The sequence below is a fragment of the Scylla paramamosain genome, chromosome 4 (assembly GCF_035594125.1).
Source record: "Scylla paramamosain isolate STU-SP2022 chromosome 4, ASM3559412v1, whole genome shotgun sequence".
Classification (NCBI taxonomy): domain Eukaryota; kingdom Metazoa; phylum Arthropoda; class Malacostraca; order Decapoda; family Portunidae; genus Scylla; species Scylla paramamosain.
The window spans coordinates 13,077,350-13,091,651 of NC_087154.1; positions in this window are offsets into that span (position 1 = coordinate 13,077,350).

Genomic DNA, 14,302 nt, shown 5'->3' on the forward strand with positions numbered 1-14,302 from the left:
GTAAGTAGGCCAGGTTTTGTTGCAGTGAGTGGTCCCCGACCCTCCTGTTTTTTTTGTTTATTTTTTTTCTGTGGGTGGTTTTGTCTACGGGTGTATTGTTCTGTTAAGCGTAGAGGGCTTGAAAGCAGAGGATTAATAATACACTGCTGTGTAGTAGAATATTCTCCTTCCCAGGGTCATGTTGTTACTGTGAAAAGGGACATGGCTTGTCTCCTAGGAAGGAGATAGTGTTCTACAGAATTGGGAAGAATTTATCTTGTTTGTGAGGGCGGTATTCTGTAGAACACTATTATCCTTATACGTGTTTGTGTTCCCCTACTTGGCTGTTTGTTACACCAGAGGCAGGAATATTTGATTTAAGGTAGCGTGATATGAGTAGGCTTGAAAGAAAGTTTTAATCAAGTCAATATATACAGTTTATTTACACCAACAACAGAAGAATTCACTCGTTACAGGATATTATAGTAACGTGATAGTGTTAGGTTTTGGATTACTGGAGAGTCTAGCAGTACGTCACTATGTTTTGTTATCAGTTAAACAGTGACATCACTTCACTTAGTTTTAGAATTTGTTTAGTTTGTGCACACAGTCACAGCACTGAGTTCAATTAGAGATACACCGGCAGGCTTGCTCGATAACACTCTTCATGCTGCACGCCCAGCCCACTGCTAACTGCTTCGGGAAGGTACCGCTGGCAACAGCCAGTGGACGTAGGCATAACATCAGCACCTCGTGATCAGTCCATGCTAGGTGGCGACATCTCAAACAATGCAAAACAATGGAAGTTTCCACAATGGAAGTCCTATCTATTCTTACCTCACCTATCTTTACTTACCTATGGGTACATCGCTCAGTCACCTGGCTCGAGCGTCGAGAAACAACTCTAGAGACATGTACCTATCCATGTCATACACTGATGTTGTGGCCTGTTTCCTGTAGAGATACTCTGGCCTTAAGGAATTTATACAAAACCGAAATCAGTCTAAGGAGACAGTACAGGGGAATCATTAAAACCACCGACATGACAAGTGGTATGATGAAGGAACGATAATGAGTATGAGGCTGTAAGTAGGAAGGTAAAGAATCATGGACAGCTTACTCTAACTCAGAGAAATTTGAAAAAGAGAGCTGAAAAATAGAGTTGGTGACATACTTTACAGTGGAAATATTCATTTTCCAGGTATAGATTCTTTTGAAAATCTTTGACAAAACCCTGTTGTAGTGTTTCCAAATGAGTTACCTTGGAAGAAGTTAAGGAACACACTTTTGGTATGGAAAAGTGCCCTGACACTGGAAGAGTGACGACCCTTAGCACATTTCACAGAGACAGACATGGTTTCAGGAAAGAAAGATTAATGACATCTCATGAAACTTATGAAAGTAAAGTGTTAGAGCTAAATGGGAATAAGGGCGCAGGGACAAACTCCTTGAAGCGACCTTATGCATAAGTGATAGCTTGCACATGTCAGTTTCCATTAATGGTACAAAGGCAAAAAGTGAAACCAGACAAAAGTAAAGGCCTACTTATTCTGTTTGCAATAAAAAAAAAATGTTAGGATCCCTGACACTGTATTGGGCACCATCAGCGTCTTCAAGAACAAGTGACCATGGGAAGTTTAAAGTTGGGATGGTGGTATTTACCTTTAAAGGAAATGGTTCAAAGTGATAAGCATTGTAGACCCTGTGTGATTGAAAAGGAACATGGACCACAATTGCATCTCAAACGAGCATGGAATTAAGGAGGGGGTAGTAATGAAGGATATTTGCTCCAGTAAATATAGGTAGAATGCAGAAATTACCCTGTGCCAAAGTTAGGACAGGCAAAAGCGAAGAAGCAACTCTATCATGGGAAGCATCTACCACATTCCTGAGAATTACTTAATTTAGTATGCATGATAGAGGCAACAGAGGTTTCCACAGCAGAAAGTAATAAAGAAACTGTGAAAAGCATACTGCTCGTGTAACCTAGTAAAAGCTTCACTAATAGAAGTCCGAGGTCGGTTAGTGTAATTAAGCAATGTACGAGTATGTTATGATTCAAGCGTTCAATATTTTTGCAATTTAACTGAACCATCATATTTGTTAACGTAGCTGCTGCAACCAACTCGGTATAACGGTTCTGTAACTCCTTTACATCGCTATCTAAAGCAGTTACGAAAAGCATGTGAGATAATTGTCCATTTCCATCTACCAGCCCTCTCTTTGATTGTAAACAGATGTAAGTGTCTCATAATTGTTCAGAGCATCCAGAATAGTATCTTTTACAAACTTTAGTCTATCACCAACTAACAGTTTGAGACAGGGTATTGGTTATTAGAATGTTCGTTTCCTAAGTAATTTATGGCACCTGCCAGTTGATCTGCTAATTACGACAATTTCTTGGGTACTTCAATCAAGTCAGGGTATGGATATCTGATCCATAAGTAGTTTTCCACCAAGGACACTTGGCCAATAGAGGGTGTAAGAGCCGCGGTTCCGAGGTGGTCTGGATTCCTGGATTGAAGAGAGGGAGAGATAAAGATGAGTAGGACAAACATCTCTGAAACCTGCGAAAATGAATATTTAAGCAAGTCGGTTAGTACGATTTCGCAGATTGTAGTTATGAGTATGTGTAGGAGAGAGAATCAAGACACACAGCTCGTAGAAGGGAAGTAGCTTTGGTTAAGCTCATGTTCACCTTAGTGTTGGTCTGTTTAAGTCTGTCACTATGCACCACTTCTACTTTATTAGACACTAGGTCAAAAACCTCAAATTTATTATCATGTAGATGTTTAAGTACTTAACGAGGCTCTTCAAATTTAGGAGATAGCTTAGAACGCCTGTCAGGGACCTGGATCATTACTGAATCATCTGGCTGTAACCCCACTGGAGAAGCATGTTTGTGTTGCTTCACAGCCACGCCTGTTTTTTACTTTTGAAGTCGTGTTTTCACCTTCTTATGGATGTCTGAGTCAACTTGAAAATGAGCTACTCCATACTCATCCTCATTATACACAAGAGATTGAGATTTGTTGAGATCATATGGGTGCCTCAAGTCTTGTCCATGCACAATGGGAGTATGTCCCATTGACTCACAAACACAGCCATAAACACAGCCATTTATACAGGAGGCAACATGTGGTAACGAATCTTCCCAGGTGTCTAACAAATTTCCTACCACTGGTTGCAGCGCTTCAAGTATTTTTCTGTTGGGATGTTCTACTAATCCATTGCTCACAGGGTGGTGAGTTGTTTTATCTATCTATCTATATAGGAGGCAGTAGACACCTGCCAAAACGATAATTACTCCCAGTGATTACTCCTAAAGCACTGTTCAGGGGGTGCTGTGAACTTATCATTAAACCCAACTGTGACCTCATTGGACGTTTCCCCTTGTGTCACACAACACAAGGGGGCAGTCACAACCTGCCCTCTAAAGACAACTCTCTTCCTCCACACAAAACTACAAGCAGCTAATAACACACACACCCTTCACTCAAAAATTTCGAAATTATCATGGCGACTCTTACACCAGCCTCGGAGTCCCCATCTGGGGAGGAGACCATAAATGTCCCCAGGTCGGACTGCCTTTCTGTCGACGACCCTAAGTGTCTTGACACCCCCCTCAAATTTTTCTTCATTAACTTCTGCAACATTCGCGGTCTAAAATCTAATTTCCAATCTGTAGAACACCACCTCTCCTCTTCTAAACATCATTTTCTTTTCCTCACTGAAACTCAGGTGTCTGAGGTAACTGACAGTAGCCCATTTTCTGTTCCCTCCTACTTTCTCTATCCTCATTTTCGATCCAAAGCTGGATGTTGTGTTTATGTGTGCAATGACTTAACCTGCTCTCGTGCCCACACTCTTGAATCTTCCGAGTTTTCCACCATCTGGCTACGACTACAGAGTCACTTTCATACTAAATTTATCTGTGCTGTATACCTCTCACCTAACTCCTCTGACTATAAGAAATTCTTTGACTACTTAACTTCCAAAGTGGAGCACATTTTGACCCTCTTCCCTTTTGCAGAGATCTTCATTCTTGGAGACTTCAATGTTCACCACTAGCTTTGGCTTTCCTCTCCCTTCACTAATCATCCTGGTGAACTAGCCTTCAACTTAGCTATCCTCCACGACCTAAAGCAATTGGTGCAACACCCTACTCGTATTCCTGACCGTCTTGGAGATACGCACAACATTCTTGACCTTTTCCTGACCTCTGATCCTTCTGCTTATGCTGTCACCCTTCCTTCTCCGTTGGGCTCCTCCGATCACAATCTCACATCTGTATCTTGTCCTATCGCTCCAATCCCTCCTCAGGATTCCCCTAAGCGAAGGTGCCTCTGGCATTTTGCCTCTGCTAGTTGGGGGAACTGAGGAGGTATTTTGCTGATTTTCCTTGGAATGACTACTGCTTCCATGTCAGAGACCCGTCTTTATGTGCTGAGCGCATAAAAGAGGTGAAAGTGTCTGGCATGGAGGTGTACACTCCTCACTCTTTTTCTCGACCTAAACCTTCCAAACCTTGGTTAAACACAGCTTGTTTTCGTGCTATACATGATAGAGAGCTGGCACTCAAAAGGTCCTTAAGCCTTCCATCACCAGAATCTCATGCACTTTCTATTTCTGCCCGGAACCATGCCAAGTCTGTTCTCCAACAAGCCAAAAACTCCTTCATTAACAGTGTCAAAAGCTTTCAAGATCTAACTCCCCTCGTGACTTCTGGCATCTAGCCAAAAATATCTCCAATAACTTTGCTTCTTCTTTCCCTCCTTTATTTCAACCAGATGGCACCAATGCTATCACATCTATTTCTAAAGCTGAACTCTTCGCTCAAACCTTTGCTAAAAACTCTACCTTGGACGATTCTGGGTTTGTTCCTCCCTCTCCTCCACCCTCTGCTTACTTCATGCTACCTATTAAAATTCTTTGCAATGATGTTTTCCATGCCCTTGCTAGCCTAAACCCTCGGAAGGCTTATGAACCTGATGGTGTCTCTCCTATGGTTCTCCAAAACTGTGCCTCCGTGATTGCGCCTTGCCTAGTCAAACTCTTTCAGCTCTGTCTGTCAACATCTACCTTTCCTTCTTGCTGGAAGTTTGCCTACATTCAGCCTGTTCCTAAAAAGGGTGACCGTTCTAATTCCTTAAACTACCGACCTAATGCTTTAATTTCCTGCCTATCTAAGGTTTTTGAATCTATCATCAACAGGAAGATTCTTAACCATCTATCACTTCACAACTTTCTATCTGATCGCCAGTATGGTTTCCGTCAAGGCCGCTCTACTGGTGATCGATCTGGCTTTCCTTACCGAGTCTTGGTCATCCTCTTTTAGAGATTTTAGTGAAACTTTTGCTGTTGCCTTGGACATATCAAAAGCTTTTGATAGAGTCTGGCATAAAGCTTTGATTTCCAAACTACCCTCCTACAGCTTCTATCTTTCTCTCTGTAACTTCATCTCAAGTTTCCTTTCTGACCGTTCTATTGCTGCTGTGGTAGACGGTCACTGTTCTTCTCCTAAATCTATTAACAGTGGTGTTCTTCAGGGTTCTGTCCTGTCACCCACTCTCCACTTATTATTCATTAATGTTCTAAACCAAACTTCTTGTCCTATCCACTCCTACGCTGATGATACCACCCTGGACTTTTCCACGTCTTTTCATAGACTTCCAACCCTTCAGGAGGTAAACATTTCACGCAGGGAAGCCACAGAACGCTTGACTTCTGATCTTTCTAGAATTTCTGATTGGGGCAGAGCAAACTTGGTATTGTTCAATGCCTCAAAAACTCAATTCTTCCATCTGTCAACTCGACACAACCTTCCAAACAAGTATCCCCTCTTCTTCAATGACACTCAACTGTCCCCCTGTTCTACACTGAACATTCTTGGTCTGTCCTTTACTTATAATCTGAACTGGAAACTTCACATCTCATCTCTTGCTAAAACAGCTTCTATGAAGTTAAGCGTTCTGAGACGTCTCTGCCAGTTTTTCTCACCCCCCCCCCCCCCAGCTGCTAACTCTGTACAAGGGCCTTATCTGTCCATGTATGGAGTATGCTTCACATGTCTGGGGAGGGTTCCACTCATACTGCTCTTCTAGACAGGATGGAATCAAAAGCTTTTCGTCTCATCAACTCCTCTCTTCGAACTGATTGTCTGCAGCCTCTCTCTCACCGCCGCAGTGTTGCATCTCTAGCGGTCTTCTACCGCTATTTTCATGCTAACTGCTCTTCTGATCTTGCTAACTGCATGCCTCCCCTTTTGCGGCCTTGCCGCACAAGACTTTCTTCTTTTTCTCATCCCTATTCTGTCATAGGAAGGTGGAAATACAGAAGCAGGCAGGGAGTTCCAGAGTTTACCAGAGAAAGGGATGAATGATTGAGAATACTGGTTAACTCTTGCGTTAGAGAGGTGGACAGAATAGGGGTGAGAGAAAGAAGAAAGTCTTGTGCAGCGAGGCCACGGAAGGAGGGGAGGCATGCAGTTAGCAAGATCAGAAGAGCAGTTAGCATGAAAATAGCGGTAGAAGACAGCTAGATATGCAACATTGCGCCGGTGAGAGAGAGGCTGAAGACAGTCAGTTAGAGGAGAGGAGTTGATGAGACGAAAAGCTTTTGATTCCACCCTGTCTAGAAGAGCAGTATGAGTGGAACCCCCCCAGACATGTGAAGCATACTCCATACATGGACGGATAAGGCCCTTGTACAGAGTTAGCAGCTGGGGGGGGTGAGAAAAACTGGCGGAGACGTCTCAGAACACCTAACTTCATAGAAGCTGTTTTAGCTAGAGATGAGATGTGAAGTTTCCAGTTCAGATTATAAGTAAAGGATAGACCGAGGATGTTCAGTGTAGAAGAGGGGGACAGTTGAGTGTCATTGAAGAAGAGGAGATAGTTGTCTGGAAGATTGTGTCGAGTTGATAGATGGAGGAATTGAGTTTTTGAGCCATTGAACAATACCAAGTTTGCTCTGCCCCAATCAGAAATTTTAGAAAGATCAGAAGAAAGAGAGAAGGATAGAAGCTGTAGGACGGTAGTTTGGAAATCAAAGCTTTGTGCCAGACTCTATCAAAAGCTTTTGATATGTCCAAGGCAACAGCAAAAGTTTCACCAAAATCTCTAAAAGAGGATGTCCAAGACTCAGAAAGGAAAGCCAAAAGATCACCAGTAGAGCAGCCTTGACGGATCCCATACTGGCGATCAGATAGAAGGTTGTGAAGTGATGGATGTTTAAGAATCTTGCTGTTGAGGATAGATTAAAAAACTTAAGAAAGGCAGGAAATTAAAGCAATAGGACGGTAGTTTGAGGGATTAGAACGGTCACCCTTTTTAGGAACAGGTTGAATGTAGGCAAACTTCCAGCAAGAAGGAAAGGTAGATGTTGACAGACAGAGCTGAAAGAGTTCGACTAGGCAAGGTGCAAGCACGGAGGCACAGTTTCTCAGAACAATAGGAGGGACCCCATCAGGTCCATAAGCCTTCCGAGGGTTTAGGCCAGCGAGGCCATGGAAAACATTATTGCGAAGAATTTTAATACGTGGCATGAAGTAGTCAGAGGGTGGAGGAGAGGGAGGAACAAGCCCAGAATCGTCCAAGGTAGAGTTTTTACCAAAGGTTTGCGCAAAGAGTTCAGCTTTAAAAATAGATGTGATAGCAGTGGTGCCATCTGGTTGAAATAGAGGAGGGAAAGAAAAAGAAGCAAAGTTATTGGAGATATTTTTGGCTAGATGCCAGAAATCACGAGGGGAGTTAGATCTTGAAAGGTTTTGACATTTTCTGTTAATGAAGGAGTTTTTGGCTAATTGGAGAACAGACTTGGCATGGTTCCGGGCAGAAATAGAAAGTGCATGAGATTCTGGTGATGGAAGGCTTAAGTACCTTTTGTGGGCCACGTCTCTATCATGTATAGCACGAGAACAAGCTGTGTTAAACCAAGGTTTAGAAGGTTTAGGACGAGAAAAAGAGTGAGGAATGTACGCCTCCATGCCAGACACTATCACCTCTGTTATGCGCTCAGCACACAAAGACGGGTCTCTGACACGGAAGCAGTAGTCATTCCAAGGAAAATCAGCAAAATACCTCCTCAGGTCCCCCCAACTAGCAGAGGCAAAACGCCAGAGGCACCTTCGCTTAGGGGGATCCTGAGGAGGGATTGGAGTGATAGGACAAGATAAAGATATGAGATTGTGATTGGAGGAGCCCAACGGAGAAGAAAGGGTGACAGCATAAGCAGAAGGATTAGAGGTCAGGAAAAGGTCAAGAATGTTGGGCGTATCTCCAATACGGTCTGGAATACGAGTAGGGTGTTGCACCAATTGCTCTAGGTCATGGAGGATAGCAAAGTTGTAGGCTAGTTTACCAGGATGGTCAGTGAAGGGAGAGGAAAGCCAAAGCTGGTGGTGAACATTGAAGACTCCAAGAATGGAGATCTCTGCAAAAGGGAAGAGGGTCAGAATGTGCTCCACTTTGGAAGTTAAGTAGTCAAAGAATTTCTTATAGTCATAGGAGTTAGGTGAGAGGTATACAGCACAGATAAATTTAGTATGAAAGTGACTCTGTAGTCGTAGCCAGATGCTGGAAAACTCGGAAGATTCAAGAGCATGGGCACGAGAGCAGGTTAAGTCATTGCGCACATAAACGCAGCATCCAGCTTTGGATCGAAAATGAGGATAGAGAAAGTCGGAGGGAACAGAAAAAGGGCTACTGTCAGTTGCCTCAGACACCTGAGTTTTAGTGAGGAAAAGAAGATGAGGTTTAGAAGAGGAGAGGTGGTGTTCTACAGATTGAAAATTAGATCTTAGACCGCGAATGTTGCAGAAGTTAATGAAGAAAAAGTTGAGGGGGGTGTCAAGACACTTAGGGTCGTTGACAGAAATGCAGTCCGACCTGGGGACATTTATGGTCTCCTCCCCAGATGGGGACTCCGAGGCTGGTGTAAGAGTCGCCATGATAATTTCGAAATTTTTGAGTGAAGGGTGTGTGTGTTATTAGCTGCTTGTAGTTTTGTGTGAAGGAAGAGAGTTGTCTTTAGAGGGCAGGCTGTGACTGCCCCCTTGTGTTGTGAGACACAAAGGGAAACGTCCAATGAGGTCACAGTTGGGTTTAATGACAAGTTCACAGCACCCCCTGAACAGTGCTTTAGGAGTAATCACTGGGAGTAATTATCTTTGAATGATTTTAAAGCCGAAACCATAGCGAGACCTTTCTGATGAGTCACAGAGTAATTAGACTCAGCGGAATTTAAAGTAGCCTATGACTGTTTTTACCCCTTTCATCTGTTTGCATTAATACTGCGCCAAGACCCAATGCACTAGCATCCATGTCCAGAATAAATGGAGCGGTATAGTCCGTAAAGGCAAGAACAGGTGACTCGGTGAGAGCAAACTTAAGGCTACATAAACTTTATTCCTGGGCAGCATTCCAATGGAAAGGTACGTCCTTCTTTAACAAAGTAGTTAGAAGCGACGCCATGCTGGCAAAAGCTTTGACAAATGATCTGTAGTATCCACATAATCCTAAGAAGGATCGGACATTACAGTTTTAAGGGTTGGAAAGTTTTTAACTGCTCTAACTTTATCATCCATAGTGTGAATACCATCAGCATCAACGACATGCCCTAAGAAGGAAATGTATTTATGCAGGAAATCACACTTAGAAATTTTGCCTTGAGTCCTGCTTCTCTCAACCTTAGCAAGACCGATTCTAAGCTAATGAAGTGAGAATCGGTATCCTTGTTGAAGATTATCAAGTAGTCCAGATAAGCATAAACATTTTCACTAATCATGGACGCGAATAAGGTGTTCATTAGCCTCTGGAAGGTAATTGGCGCAGATTTTAATCCTACTGGCATGCATAACCATTCAAAATGTCCCTTAGGTGTGCTGAATGCAGTTATCTCTCTGGACTCAGGTGCCAGGGGTACTTGCCAATAGCCGCTTAATAAGTCTAGGCTACCGAAAACACTGTTTCCTCCTCCTACAGAGATAAGAAGATCCTTCAGGACAGGAAGAGGATAACGATCATCCTCAGTGAGTTTATTTACCTGTCTAAAATCAGTTTCAAGTCGATAAGTGCCATCCTTTTTGGGTGGCAAAAAGAGAGGGGTGTTCCAAGGAGACTGGGGATGCTGAATAACCCCTTGGCTTAACATTTCTTTTATTTGTTTGTCTACAACTTCGTGCTGGCTATGAGGAAGACGATACATGGGGATATAAACCAGTTGTGTATTTGGTTGAGTTTGATGTAATGTTGAGCATTGTGAGTGCTCACCAAGGATTCCCTGGGTAATGCAATCACGTCCCTGTAATGTTGCAGGAGTTCCAGTAACGAGTGTTTCAACTCCGGGTAGTCCACAACACTGACAGACAAACAAAGGGTAGGGCCTGTATCTTGCTCGATGCCACTGGATCTACGATCTATGGACTGAAGTGACACAAGCAGCCTCAGGCAAGACCACCAGAAGTATTTACCACAAGAACAGTGGTCTGACTGTCCTCATGGACTGAGTTTAATGTAGGCTCCATTGCTAATCTACTCACTCAGCTGGAGCCTTCCAAGCAAACATCACAGCCCATGGGGACATTTGGAATGGATACTGGTATATGGATAGCGGTGTGATTAGATGATTATCTATTACTGTGGCTTTAATTGATTTCCAACCAGTTGTAATGTCTTTTTCGTTCATACCAAACAATCATTTTGGTATGAACTTGAATTTGATGAATTATTTTTTTTTTTGTAGATGTCTGAACGCCAGAAGTATTTTGGTGCCTAGGAACTGAAGTGATGTTTTTATAGGGTGAGAAGGAGAGATGAGGCGCTTGGGTTTACCCATTACCTTAAAAATATCTTGTTCCAAACTTCACTGAGGTGGTCTGAGGATGAATTTCAATGTGGTTTGTCTTTAATGATTCTAAGCCAAGAAGCCCATCTGAAGGCAAGCTGAAATCAGTAATAACATAGAAATCCATCCTCATAACCTTGGAGTTCTTATCCAACCTAATAGGGAGGCAAACAACACCCAATATTTTAAAGAGGGGTATGCGAAACACCTAATAAGTTGGTTGTAGTGGACCAACGTCCGCCACAAAACGCGCTTTTAAGTGCTAAATAGGATTCTTCCGACAGCACGTTTACTGCACATATACCGACTTGTGTCTATGGTAAATGAAACCTTCAAAAACCCTACTTGTGCGGGGAGAACCATTGCACTCATCTGAATACAGGCAGCATCTAGGGAAGCGCAAATCGCCACTCCTGCTGGCTCAGCAATTCTCACCTGTGGTTTTGTTCTCTTAATGTTTAACATGGTTTGGTTCTGGCAGGGCGCATGGCTTCCCCAACTGGGTACCACCTGAAGCGCCACTGGTCCTTTGTTGTGTCTGCACCCTTTGTCACAAGTTTTCCATCGCGTTACACTCATCAGTAGAATGGGTGCTAGTGGTGTGCACGTGGCAGTATTTAGCAGTTACACCAGAAGATGTGGCAGCATTTCCCTGCTGTTAACTATTCAGTCAGTCACTGAGGTCTTCTTAGGACGAACAGCGGCATCACCCCTTGCCCTTGAAGCTGGAACTGAACCAACTGCCGTGGGCTGTTGATTGACACTGGGTTGTGGTGCTTTCCTAAATTTTTTCTTGCCCTTCTGTTTGCTGTGTGTTCAGGTTTATTGCAATAATGACACTTCAGCACGACTATGTTGTCTCTGACTGCAGTGGCATAAGACTCAACATCTGGGTCTTGTCTGGGAGATGCTGGCCGAGTGGCTGTGACGGTAGACACAGTATAATGAACATCTGTCGTGCTTTCATCTAGTTTGGTTTTTATTTTTTTGGAATACTCATGTAGAGTGTCACCACGCTTAAATTCACGTATTGTAACCGTCCTCTCCCCAGAACGTGGGTAGCAATTCTTGCCAAGCTGTTGGAAATGACAGTTGCTGTATTATATTCCTTTGCCTCTGGGTGAGTAAAAACAGGTTGACGACCTCATTGATGTGACCTGGCATTACGACTGGTCATGTAAAGAATGAAGGAGTCAGAAGGGACCCTGTACACCCGTAATTAAGCCCTGCACCAAGTCACATAGGTGGTGACTTGAGGAAACTATCCCAGTCTATGCCAGTTAGAGGTCAAGAAATTGCGATCGTAACACCCTGTATTTGAGAATCACACTATAAATAAAAGTTGCCACCAAAAATATGCAGCAAATGATAAGTTTAAAACAAATGGTAGAAAAAAAGATGAATAAAAAAATAATAAAACCAGGTAATAGGTGCTTTAAAGCTGCGAAGCAACTTAGAAGACCTTACCCCAGTGGCTGGGATGTTCTAATTTTCAGATGCCACCACCGTGATGGCTGTGCCGAGTGACATGTTGCTAAAAATGATTCTGTTTTCAATATGTGAAGCTGTATCTGCATTCTGATCACACTATCGTGTTCATGAGTGTTTTTCTTACTTAATGTAAAAATATATTTCAGCCTTCAATGATTAATTGTTGAAAACAGCAAGCATATGTGAAGCATGTTATAAATATTTTTTTTGTCTTCACAGTTCAACTCGTTGTAATATATATATATATATATATATATATATATATATATATATATATATATATATATATATATATATATATATATATATATATATATATATATAATATAAATATATAATATATATATATATATATATATATATATATATATATATATATATATATATATATATATATATATATATATATATATATATATATATATATTGTAAATTTTTTTTTTTTTTATAATACATCTTGATTTTAGTCATTGCTGAGTCTGACTGTGTCAACCAAAACTGGCTATCCCTTATATAAAGTGAGTTATGGCATATAATTCGCGCATTTTGCGCGCTCGAGCTCGAGCTGTAGTGATGAAGCGATAGATGCGCGAGTTGCGAGCCAAAAACCTTCGCTCACATGCGGATGAGTCGAAATATGCAAAATGGGGCAAAACAGTGGGTGTGACAAAGAAATGTCATAAAATAAGAAAGATGCACCGTCAAAAGTCACCAACAAGGAAGTATTTCATAGACTGAAATCGCAATTTTTATATACGATGGACACCAAAAAGGTGCTCCTGGCCAAATCATCGTTGTACCCTCCAGAAACCAAGTGGAGTGATGGATTGTGATGTGTGGTAACAAAATACGAATCTCCAAGCGGGATCAGCCTCGCTCCCACTAGGGGAATAAATAAAAATAATAATAATAGTAATAATAATAATAATAATAATAATAATAATAATAATAATAGTAGTAGTAATAATAGTAATAATAATAATAATAATAATAATAATAATAATAATAATAATAATAATAATAATGACAATAAACAAATAAATGAAAAAAAAATTGGGGTGAGGGGGGTCTTAAACTATCATAATCTGGGAGAGAGAAAAACTGGAAATCTTATTTGGTGGGCAGAGGATGGTGGTGAATTGTGGGCATCACCAAGGATGAGAGACATATTATAGTCATGAGAGACATTATACTCTCATTCTTGAACATCCCTATGGCGCAGTTCCCAGAGTGAGAGAGGATGGCAGGCTCCACCATCACTGCAGGCAAGCGTAAAAACGGCTGACCGTAGACCTGCATTACTGTTGGCTGTTAGACTGGCCGTGGACGCTAGCAGCTTCCCTTTGCTGCCGCTGGCCCCTACTGCCACTATTGACGCTGTGCTACTGCAGTAGCAGCTGGCCGTTGTTAGCCACTACTGCCGTGCTCTGCAAGGGGTTGGTGACGCACCAGAAAGTTTTCATGTGGTGTCGGGACAAGGAGGTAACGATGGCAGTGACGGTTGGAACCACAAAAAGGGCGAAGAATTAACACAATCCTTTGCGTCACGCCCCTTCCTCTTCCTCTTCTTGTGGTCAACACTGTGTGGCATCATTTTGATTGGCTGTCTCTCCCTTCATGGGTTAAAATTTAATATTCCTTTTTCTTTTCATCTTCCTTTCTCCTTTTTGCTATTCTACCTAAACTTTCTTCAGCGTTTTCATTAAAATATTGTTACACCAGCAAGAAAACAGTGTAAAATTGCTGTGTTGGTTTGAGTGTTGAGAAATATTTCCTGGAGAGAGGGTAGGGAGATCATTCCTGTGTGGGGTGCAGTGTGGTGGTGTTCAGGTGGCCTTGAGAATAGATGGCATTGATTGGCTAGTGTGCCTGCAAGAAGCGGCAACCAATCAGCTGCGTTTATAAGGTATTAGAAAGGTCTCGCAGGAAGCCGCAAGCCATGAATGCGTTATGGGGAGAAAACTCAGAAGAGGCTGTCGTGTGCAAA